The following is an 11,597-nucleotide window of genomic DNA, read 5'->3' as shown; positions in this document are numbered from 1 at the left end:
TAGCCTCTATATACTAATGCAATAACCAATAATATATTTTAAAGCACTGAAACAAAAATGGTTGTTGATAAATCCTAAAACAAAGAATTAAACACAACCTTCCATTTCACTGAGCATTTCAATTATTTAAGATTTTACCGCACACAAATAATTCAAAGAACTGCTTTAATGTTATGGACTGGGGATAAGATATGAATATTTAAACACAATTTGCATTCAGAAGATGTAATGTATAGTATGGTGACTAAAGTTAACAATACAGTATCATATATTTGACAGTTGCTAAGAGATTACGTCTTAAAACTTCTCATCACAGGAAAAAAAAACACATGAAGTGATAGATGTGAATTAAATTTCTTGTAGCAATCATTTTATAATATACACATACATCAATCATCATGTCATATGCCTAAAACAAATATAACAGTAGTATAAATTATATCTTAATAAAACTGGAAAAAAAAACACAATTTGCAGATATTTTTGGTAGAGATAATTATATTCCTATCTCTACATCCATTTCCACTTTCTTCCTTAGTAACAAACCTCTGGTTTTCGAGCTGAGCACACTGCCACTAGAAGAAAAGACTGTATTTCCCACCCTCCTTTATAGTTAGGAATAGTAACCGAGTTTATGGCAATGAACTGTTAGTGGCTATTGTCCAGAACTTCATGAAAGGCTTAAAGCAGCTATTCCAACCCTAGACTACCTAATGCTAGAGTTCTTTACCTAAGTTTCCATCTTATTTAGGCTTCGGAATTTTTCTGTTAGATGCAGCTGAATATAATCTTAAGAAATACTCCATATGTTAACAAAAATTCTCGACTGATCCAAACATCTGTCAAACATATGTAAAGCATAGTTTAAATGTTAAGTCCATTATTTATTAGTTCTATAAACTTGCAAAGAATATTTAGTGTCTTTTAGCTTCAGATTCCTCATTTGTAAAAAGGAAATAATAATAATAATATCTACTTCTTAGTGGTTGAGTGGATATTCAATTAGATGATGGTTACTTCAGAATGCCTGAAACAGTAAGGATGCAATAAGTGCTAATAGATCATGCCAGCTCTTCTTTTAATGCACATTATTTTCTTTCCCTGTTTTGTAAACTAGGATTGTTAATGCTTTACTAGGTTCTTACCATGGATTTTATTTCTTCTTTAAAATTTTCATTGATATTCATGATATAAAAATTCTTTCCTTAAATTCTAATCAGTTTAATGCTGATTTTCTGATCTACACTTTTTTTCTTTTCTATCTAAAATCTGAATCATCAGTTTACCTTATCTGTAAACCATTTGTCTTAAGAAACAGGTGTTGTTGAGCTGGCGTTTGTTAAGTCAAATGAGGTCGGGGCAGAGGTGTGTTTTGGTGTTGGCCAATGCACTAACACAGCTCTTGGGTTGTCCTCTTCACTAAGGAACTGCATGCAGGATGGATTACCATGCAAGATTTTGATATGGCTTAAACCTATAAGCAAAGTTTGTGTGTCTCTGTTCCACTAGTGTTCTTAGTATAAAATTATCATTCTTACTTCTCAGTGAGACCACCATTTCTATGTTCCTCCTCAAAACTGTGTGACACATACTGGAATGATAAATAAGATTGAAGATTCCTAACAAATACAGTAGACCAGGTCAGATAAGTTACATATGATTCTCAAATGGTATCTCCCACTGAAGGTGGGCTGTAAGTCCCATAGCACTTCCCTGCCTTCTGAGTAGATCTTGATTTTCTAGGAAGACCGAGCCAGAGCCCAACTCCTAGGAAGACTAAGGCAAAATCCTGGCAGTAGTTTCATCCAATCATAATCAACCCAATCAAGCTTTTGTTCTATTGTGAAAATTGCAAAGATGAAAAAACAAGATCTCCTTTTCTAAAAACACTTATAATTGGTTAGAGTCCATGGCAGCCATGACAGAGTCCAGCCAGACAGCCAAGGTGAAGTCTTTTAAGCTTCTAGGAATATAAGAGATTGAAAACATGCCATGGAATTCAATATTATATGGTTCATTAGGATCTGTTGTGGCTGGCCTTGGACATTTTTGGCTGATTCTAATTCATTTTGGACATTTTGGCTGATTCTAATTTGGCTAATCTAATTCTGGCTGATTAGCAGAATTAGAAGATCATGTGATGTTGGAGGATTTATCTTTGTGACTTTAAGATGCTGGTTCCATTGCAGGTATAATTATATAAAGCCAAGAATCTAGGAAAGAATTGCCAGAGGAGGATTTAAAAGTAAGATTTCATATGAAACTACCTGCCTTAACCCTGAAAGAAAACAAACCAATGGCAACAGCAGCAACTGAGCAGAGACTCAAGCATAGGAAACCCAAATACAACCCACTGGAGTTAGTGTGAACAAAGCTGAGTTCAACTACATTAAATATCGTATGTACCATAAAGTTTTCAATCAAGTAAATAAAGTATGTGTACGTTGTAAAAAAACAAAACAAAAACAAAAAACTTGCAAGTGAAGGTCTTATTCCTTTTTGTATTTCCCATTCTTAGCCTAGTAAATGACAGGGCATTAAATAAATGTTTAATTAACTTAAAAAACACAAACTCATTAAGCTATAGTAAGAGGCAGAGTTCTTACAGAAATCTGTTCCTTAAGAAATGAGGCTAGGTTGTTTACAATTTTTTTAAATAAGATGGGATAGAAATTTCAGGGTATAAAAGAAAAAAAAGTCAAAGAATTCTTCTTTTTTAAAGTCTTCACCCAAGGAAATACTTATCAGTGTTCAAATGCCATGTACTTTGCTTTAAGTTCTCTGCTAAGGGGAGGTTTATTTTGCACACTTGAGCCATCTAGACATTTGAGCTGGCATATTTCCTTTGGAAAAGGAAGCAAAAATTAAGTTTGCCCACAAGTCAAAGTCCACAGGCAAGACTGCAGGATGCTTTTAAGTGAAGTATGCAAATCCTTTATAATCAGCTCCCCTATGGCAGATATGTTGGTATTCAATCCAAACGCTTTTAAGTTACTCAGGATGGTAAGCAGCATGTCTCTCTATATTCCTCAAAGAAATAATTCAAAAGCAACTTAAGACAATTTTTGGCAAGACAAGATTTCCCCTTGGAATTCGGAAACACATAAAAATTTCATGTGGGGTGCTGAGAATGGAGATGATTTTCAGGACCCTAAAGTGGAGTATGTCAAACGGTGTTCATCATGTCCATTCCACTATAGCTAGCTATAGCCAGTTGCTTCCTCTGTTGTTTCCTGAAAGAAACACAAGCCTTCCAACTCTTTTTCAGATCAGGAAAATATTCAATTCCTAAATCTTCCTAAATTCCTCTATATAGGTATTCAAACTTGTGATATTAGATTAACAACTTTATAAAATTGTATATGTCTTCATAAGACTAATTTCCCACAGGGCATGAATCAATATTTATAATGGTAGGTATAATCATCATGGCTTCTCAGGGAATTTCATTACTTTACATTAATTAAATGCTCTGGGAAGAGAGATATAGAGAGACAGATAGCAAGATACACACACATACAGAAAATGGAATGATATTAACAGTGAAAGAAAGAGAAATTCAAAAGCCATCTGTTCTACTTATTGAATGAGCAAAAGGATTTTTGGACCCCATATAGTCTCTTTCCATATACTTAGCATAGGATGATCATCTTAGTAAATTGGAGTCATTTCAAGATTTAAAAACTTGTATGTTTTTGATACAGCATGGTCTCAAATGTAAACCAATTATTATGCTGAATCATATAAAATTGTCATTTTTATAGGTCCAAACCTGTCAAATTCTAGCAACTGCCTATTGCTCAACTGTTCATATAATCTCTTATTCACTCTGTTGGTGAGGGAGGGATGACCCCCCAACTCCCACAAATAATACAAGATGATCAATCATATGACATTCAACCCTGGAAGTAAGGAAGATTGCTTGTCATGTAGGGCCACAAGGGGTTGTATTTGAGAGCAAAGCGAACAAGCAGGGGCTGTGGAAACCAGGCTTTAAAGTAACAAGATGATGAGGTGCCCTTGGCTCATATAGGAGAATGTAACTGGCTTGTTTAAATAATCCAGGGAACTGAAACAGTCAGGTTGAGGTACACTGGTAGCTGCTAGCTGAGGGATTCTGCTGGTTAGGAAGCGTATCTGGTGAGAGGAAAGATAAACCACCCTTGGGACCCTTTGGAACCCAGTGACCCATGTCAAAGTAGCACATGCAATTTTAGATACTACAATACATCAACCTAACTTCAACTGATAATTCAACTGGGAAGAACTTCAACTGGAAAAAAAAAAGTTGATATGTTCCATTGTTGGAGAAAATGTAGTTATGTTGTGTACATATCTTTGATATGGAGCCTTCCCAATCATGATTTTTAGTATATATGATTTTCTGATTGCTAAGACAGATGCTACTAGTTGTCTACTCAAGATTGGTTCTTTCTTTCTTCTTTACTAACTTCAACTTTATTCAGGCAACAACGTACTCAGTTAAAAAGTGTGATGTCGGGGCGCCTGGGTGGCTCAGTGGGTTAAAGCCTCTGCCTTCGGCTCAGGTCATGATCTCAGGGTCCTGGGATCGAGCCCCGCATCAGGCTCTCTGCTCAGTGGGGAGCCTGCTTCCTCTTCTCTCTCTCTCTGCCTGCCTCTCTGCCTACTTGTGATCTCTCTCTCTGTCAAAAAAAAAAAAAAAAAAAAAAAATCTTTCAAGAAAAAAAAAAAGTGTGATGTCACAGACTCCATTATATTTGTAGTGACTATGTGACATAACTTTGGCAAGAAGATATTAACAGGAAGCTACTGGGTGGGACTTTCAGAAAAGCAATGTTTCCCTGATAAAATGTAACAGACTCATCTGGCACACATCTTTTTTTCTTAGCATCTTTGTCTTTTTCCTTTCTTGCTCCCTCATATGAACACGCAATGTCTAGAAATGGAGAATCATGACCATAAGAAGGATGTAAATTATACACATATATGAAAAATTTCAGGAGTTAGTGTGGCATAAGGGTATACCTAAATTTAAAGGTTGACTTCCAGTCCAAGACTTAGCCAGATAAACATGAAAACAATATATAAATATATATATATTATATATTTTATATATATATAAATAAATCATTTTAGCCACTTTGGTAAGGATGTTGTAGTATAGAACTAGTTATAATTTGCCTTTCTTTAATAAACAATTGTTTACCATAGACTGGGTGGCATTTATTTCTCACAGTTCTGGAGGCTGAGAAGTCTCAGATCAAAGCTCTTGCAGTTCTAGTGTTTGAGGAGGGCCTGCTTCCTGGCTTATAAAGAGCTACCTTCTCCCTGTATTCTGACATAGCTGAGAGAGAGGAAGCACGCTCATTCTTGTGTTTTCTTATAAGGGTACTAATATTATCCTGTGGGCTCTATCCTAATGACCTAATTAACTCTCAAGGGCCCAATCTCCAAATATCATCACATTGAAGATTAGGGTTCCAACATATACATTTGGAGGGAACATAAACATTTAGTCCATTGCAACAATGAAATTGAGCGCTTTTTCATGTGTATATTTTTTATTTGGCTAGCTTCTCTTGTCTATTCAATTCTGTGATCATTTCCTTTCTGAGATCTCTCCCTTTTTCCTTAATTTATAGGTCTTCTTTGCATATTCTGAATATACTGCTTTGTTAATATATGTATTACAAGTATTTATAGGTGTTTTCATATATTCTGAATACAACTCCTTTTTTTTTTTTAAAGATTTTATTTATTGATTTGACAGAGAGAGATCACAAGTAGACAGAGAGGCAGGCAGAGAGAGAGAGAGAGAGAGAGAGAAGCAGGCTCCTTGCCGAGCAGAGAGCCTGATGCGGGACTCGATCCCAGGACCCTGAGATCATGACCTGAGCCGAAGGCAGCGGCTTAACCCACTGAGCCACCCAGGCGCCCTAAAACTCCTTTTTTAAGAAACATAGAATATACTTTATTCATAAATAAGTCTCCATAAAGTTAAAAGCAGGGACAACCTCTTTTTGGAAAAAGGAATATAAGAAGACAACATATCACTTATTTTATATATGTATATATCTTATCACCGTCAGTGAGTTGCTTTTATCTTTCCTCTCTCTTAATGGAGTGTTTTGATAAAGAAAAGTTCTGGAGAAGAATTTCCAAGTTATTATTATGCATGTGCGGTGATTTTGGTGTCCTGTGTAAGAAACAGCTGTTTACTACAAGTTCATGTAGATATTTCTCTATGTTTTCTTCTAAAGATCTTTTTCCCAGTAACTTTCAGTGAAGTATACTCTGTATGAACCAGATAGAGCTTGTTTACTTTGCCTGAAACTAAGAATACTATTATTTATAATCACCTAGATATACCAGTCACCCCAAACTCATCCAGAATAAAATAGAAATTGTTCTATTCTCAAAAACTAGGTCACTGCCTATATTCTCTGTAAAAGCATGTCAAAGTAGCTGCAAAAGCCAGAAATCTAGGAATTATTTGTGATACCTTCTTTTTCACTTACCATATTTAATCTCTCTCCCTATTAATTACTACTGCTGTGTGATACAGTGGCTTGAAGCAACAGTAACTATTTGTTATCTCTCACAATTACTATGGTTCAAGAATTCAGATGTGACTTGGCTAGGCAATTCTGGCAAATAGTGTCTCTTAAGTAGGATGAAGTCCCATATCAGCTAACACTGCAGTGCTCGGAAGGCTTGGCTTGGGCAGGAAGATCTATTTTGAAGTTGGCTCATACACATGGCTGGCAAGTTGGTCCTGATAGTTGATTTAATGCCCCGATTCTCCTCTACACACACCTCTTCAAAGGGTTGCTTGAGCATCCTTATGGTATGGCTCCTGGCTTGCCCCCAGATGAGTATCTAAGATACCGAGGCAGAAGTTGCAATGCCTCATTTGATCTAACCTCAGTAGTAATTGTCACTTCTGTAAATATTTTATTGGTCACAGAGGTCAGTCTGATTCAATGTGGAAGATTTTATTTACTTATTTGATAGAGAGAGATACAGCAGGAGAGGGAACACAAGCAGGAGGAAGCAAGAGGAAGAAACAGGGAGCCCAAGGCAGGGGATCAATCTCAGGACCCAGGGATCATGACCTGAGCTGAAGGCAGATGCTTAACGACTGAGCCACCCAGGTGCCCCTCAACGTGGAAGTTTTTTCAACAAGAACATGAATAACAGAAGGTGAGGATCACTGGGTACCATCTTGGAGGCTGGATACAACAATCACAGAGTTTTGTCCATTTTGTATGAGAAGTATCTCTCAACTCTGCGACTGCTGTGGTCTAACGCACAATCATTTATCTCTTGTCTAATGTGACATATCTTCTTTAAAACCCCTTACAAATCTTCTCACAAGGAGCCAGAGTGATTTTTCCAAAAGATAATCTGATCATGTTAGTCCTCTGCTTTAAATCATCAGTAGTGAAAATACTTACAATTTATAAAGATTATATTATAAAATATAAAGATTATATAATATATTCAGCATTATAAATATTTCCTAATAATTTTAAGAAAATATCTAAAGCCACTGAAAGACATATTGGGTCTTCCATGATTTGGCTCTGCTTTCTTGTACCTCTCCTTCTATCTACTGTACTATTGCCTCACTAGTCCTCTCTCAGTTACTCCAGTGCTTAGATACTTTTATTTAACTCTAATGCTTCTTCCTGGAATACTCTTCCCCCTCACCGTTTCTCATCTGACTAACTCCTAATCACTCTAAGATGCCCAGTTAAATACTAAGTCCTGGTCTATGGGAGACAAGGTGGCGGAGAAGTAGGAGGAGGCGCCGTTTCAACCTATCCCCTAAAGTGACCTGATTATCTACCAAATAACTCTGATCACCCATGAAATCAGCCTGAGATTAGAATTATACACTTCTGGATCTCTACAGGGGCAGAAGACGCCCATGGGCAGGTAAAGCAGAGTGGGAACATCAGACTGATGTCGGAAGATAAACAAAAGGGGGAGGGAGCCACCAGAAGCGACCCACTGGAAAGTAATACCCCAATACGAGAGTGCCCTGCGACTGGGGACCAGCATTAACTTGGAGTCTGGTCGAAAGCACTCAAAAAGAGCAAAGGGTCATAGGGGGAAATTGGGGGAATCAGGACGGTTAGGGACAGGGGCTTAAGCCCGCCAACCCTGGACAGCCACTGCTGGCACTGAGCCAGAGAGAGTGCAGCGAAGAAACCAGGTCTTGGTCCCTGAGCCACTGGCATGCCTGAGAGTGTCTGGGTGGCAGCGCCCGTGAGGCTGAGAGAGCCTTGCCAGCTGGCAGAACCACAGCCTTTTGCACTCTCCACGCTCGCAGCCTGTGACCGGAGTCTGAGTCGCGCCCCACATCCTCCCGAGAGAGGTCTGTGCAGGCGCCAACGGGCACTCTCTCGGACACAGAGAGTCTGAGCATGCCCAGCCCGGGCCAACAGGAAAATTTCAGTGCGCTATCGCTGCTTGAGACCTCTCTGGCGGTCCGGAGCTGCCCAGATAGCCACAGCTAGTATTCCTCGTGGTTTTGGGTACAAGCTGGAGTTCCTGTGACCCCAGAGACCGTGACTACAAACATGCTCTGCCAGCGGCAGAGGGGGAATTTATGTGCTCTGGAACACCCAGAGGGGAAGAAACTGAGGCTTCTCTCTGAGAGGGAGGTCTGGGTGTAGTTTGCTTTCCTCTAAACCTCCAAAAACTATCAAAAGCTGCCAAGGGGAGAGAAAACAAATGAACAAACCAACAAAAAAACCTCCAGAGAACAAAAACCTGAAAAACCGGTTTCCTCAGACCCCACCCCCTTGATGGGGGCAGGAGGACTTAACTCAGGGAACACTGCCTGAAAAACCATGTGGCAGGCCCCTCCCCCAAGAAGCCAGCCCCCCCCCCCCCAAAAAAAGACAAGAGGACAACCACCATTAGTTCATAGATAGAACTTTTGTTTTTAATTTGTTCCCACTATTCTGGTTCTTTTCATTTTTTTAATATATAACTTTTTAACCTATTTACCATCACAATGAGATGTTCAGTGCATCAAATTCCATAATAACCTTTTAACCTGGACTTTTTGATATATATACCTGTGTTTTTCTTTTGCTTTTCTATTTTTTTTCATTATTATTTTTTTAATATCATATAGAGATGAGCTTCAAGGTAATCCTCTTTCCCCAATCAATGCTACCTCTATAGGTAAACCAGTTTTAATCCCCCTTTATCTCAGGAAAGTTGAGTCCTTTAACAAAGATATCAAGATACATCCAGGAAGAATCAAAATAAACTTCCTCGCCCAAACTGAGAATTTATAACCACTCTCCCATCTCTTTCTTCTATCAGTGTTTCTGTGTATTTGTTCTTATCCTGGTAGTATATAAATCTTATACTTGGGGTTCTTTTTGTCGAGGTTCTTTTTGCCTTCTATTCTCTTTTCTTTTCTTTTTTTTTCCCTCTCTCTCTCTCTCTTTTTTTCTTTTTTCTTTCTTTTTGGTAGGGACACTTGATTGCTCAGAAACCTTCCAGGGTGCACCTTGCCTGCACCACGGTCGATACATTCAGCTACACATCTGTTCAACCATCTCTCACCAAAATGACTAGGAGGAGGAATGTCCAACATAAGAAAAATTCAGAGACTGGGACTTTTGCATCAGAGCTATTGGGTATGGACATAGACAGTATGTCAGAAAGGGAATTCAGGCTAACAATTATCCAGGCAATAGCTAGGTTGGAGAAAGCCTTGGATGACAAAATGGAATTGATTAGGGCAGAAGTGAAAGCCACCAGGGATGATGTTCACAATGTTCTCAATGAGTTCCAATCTAATCTAAATTCTCTAAAAGCCAGGGTAACTGAGGCAGAAGATAGAATTAGTGATCTGGAGGACAAACAGATAGAGAAAAAGGATCAGGAGGAAGCCTGGAACAAACAGCTTAGAAGCCACGAAAACAGAATTAGGGAAATAAATGACGCCATGAAACGTTCCAATGTCAGAATTATTGGAATCCCTGAGGGGTAGGAGAAAGAAAGAAGACTAGAAGATATAGTTGAACAAATTCTCCATGAAAAATTTCCCAGTCTCACGAATGGAACCAGGGTTTATGTACTAGAGGTAGGAAGTTCTCCCCCCAAGATCACAGAATCTAGAAAGACCTCAAGACACCTGATAGTGAAAATGATGAATCATAATTGTAGACAGGAGCTCTTGAAAAGAGCTAGAGTGAAGAAATTCCTTACGTGCAGAGGAAAGCCCATCAGAATAACGTCAGACCTGTCCACAGGAACCTGGCAAGCCAGAAAGGGCTGGCAAGACTATTCAGGGCACTAAATGAGAAGAACATGCAGCCAAGAATACTTTATCCAGCAAGACTGACATTTAAAATGGATGGAGAGATAAAGAGCTTCCAAGACCGACAAGGTTTAAAAGAGTATGTGACCACCAAGCCAACACTGCAGGAAATATTAATGGGGGTTCTATAAAAGAGGAAAAATCCTAAGAATATCATTGAACAGAAATATATGGAGACAATCTACAGAAATAAAGACTTCACAGGTAACACGATGTCAATAAAAATGTATCTCTCAATAATCACTCTCAATGTGAATGGCCTAAATGCACCCATAAAATGACACAGGGTTGCAGATTGGATAAAATGACAGGACCCATCCATATGTTGTCTACAAAAGACCTATTTTGAACCTAAGGATACACCCAGACTGAAAGTGAAGGGATGGAGAAGCATCTTTCATGCCAATGGGCCTCAAAAGAAGGCTGGGGTAGTGATTCTCCTATCAGATAAATTAGATTTTAAACTAAAGACTGTAGTCAGAAATATAGAATGACACTATATAATTCTTAAAGGGACTATCCACCCAGAAGGTCTAACAATTGTAAATATTTATGCCCCCAATATGGGAGCAGCCAATTACATAAGAAAACTGTTAATCAAGATAAAGAGTCATGTTGATATGAATACATTAATAGTAGGAGATCTTAACATGCCACTCTCAGTAATAGCAGATCATCCAAGCAGAAAATCAATAAAGAAGCAAGAGCATTGAATGACACATTGGACCAGATGGACCTCATAGATATATACAGAACATTCCACCCTAAAACAACAGAAAACTCATTCTTCTCAAGTGCACATGGAACCTTCTCCATAATAGACCACATACTGGGTCACAAATCAGGGCTCAACTGACACCAAAAGATTGAGATTATTCCTTGCATATTCTCAGATCACAATGTTTTGAAACTGGAGCTCAACCACAAGGAAAAGTTTGGAAAGAATTCAAACACCTAGAAGCTAAAGACCACCTTGCTTAAGAATGCTTGGATCAACCAGGAAATCAAAGAAGAAGTTAAACAATTCATGGAAACCAATGAGAATGAAGACACTTCGGTCCAAAACCTATGGGATACAGCAAAGGTGGTCCTAAGGGGGAAATACATAGCCATCCAAGCCTCCCTCAAAAAAACTGAAAAATCCAGAATACACCAGCTGTCTCTACACCTTAAAGAACTGGAGAATCAACAACAAATTAAGCCAATTCCACACACAAGAAGGGAAATAATCAAGACTAGAGCAGAGATCAATGAGATAGAAACT

General features: G+C 38.4%; 1 pseudogene; it reads left to right on the top strand.

Annotated features, from left to right (window-relative positions):
- The first annotated feature begins 1,909 nt into the window (after nucleotides 1–1,909).
- On the top strand, nucleotides 1,910–2,316 carry LOC111154543 (annotated as a pseudogene).
- Nucleotides 2,317–11,597: the final 9,281 nt, after the last annotated feature.

Source organism: Enhydra lutris, unplaced genomic scaffold (assembly GCF_002288905.1).
Source record: "Enhydra lutris kenyoni isolate GAN:26980312 unplaced genomic scaffold, ASM228890v2 scaffoldscaffold37, whole genome shotgun sequence".
Lineage (NCBI taxonomy): Eukaryota > Metazoa > Chordata > Mammalia > Carnivora > Mustelidae > Enhydra > Enhydra lutris.
This window is presented reverse-complemented; position numbering and strand designations above follow the sequence as displayed.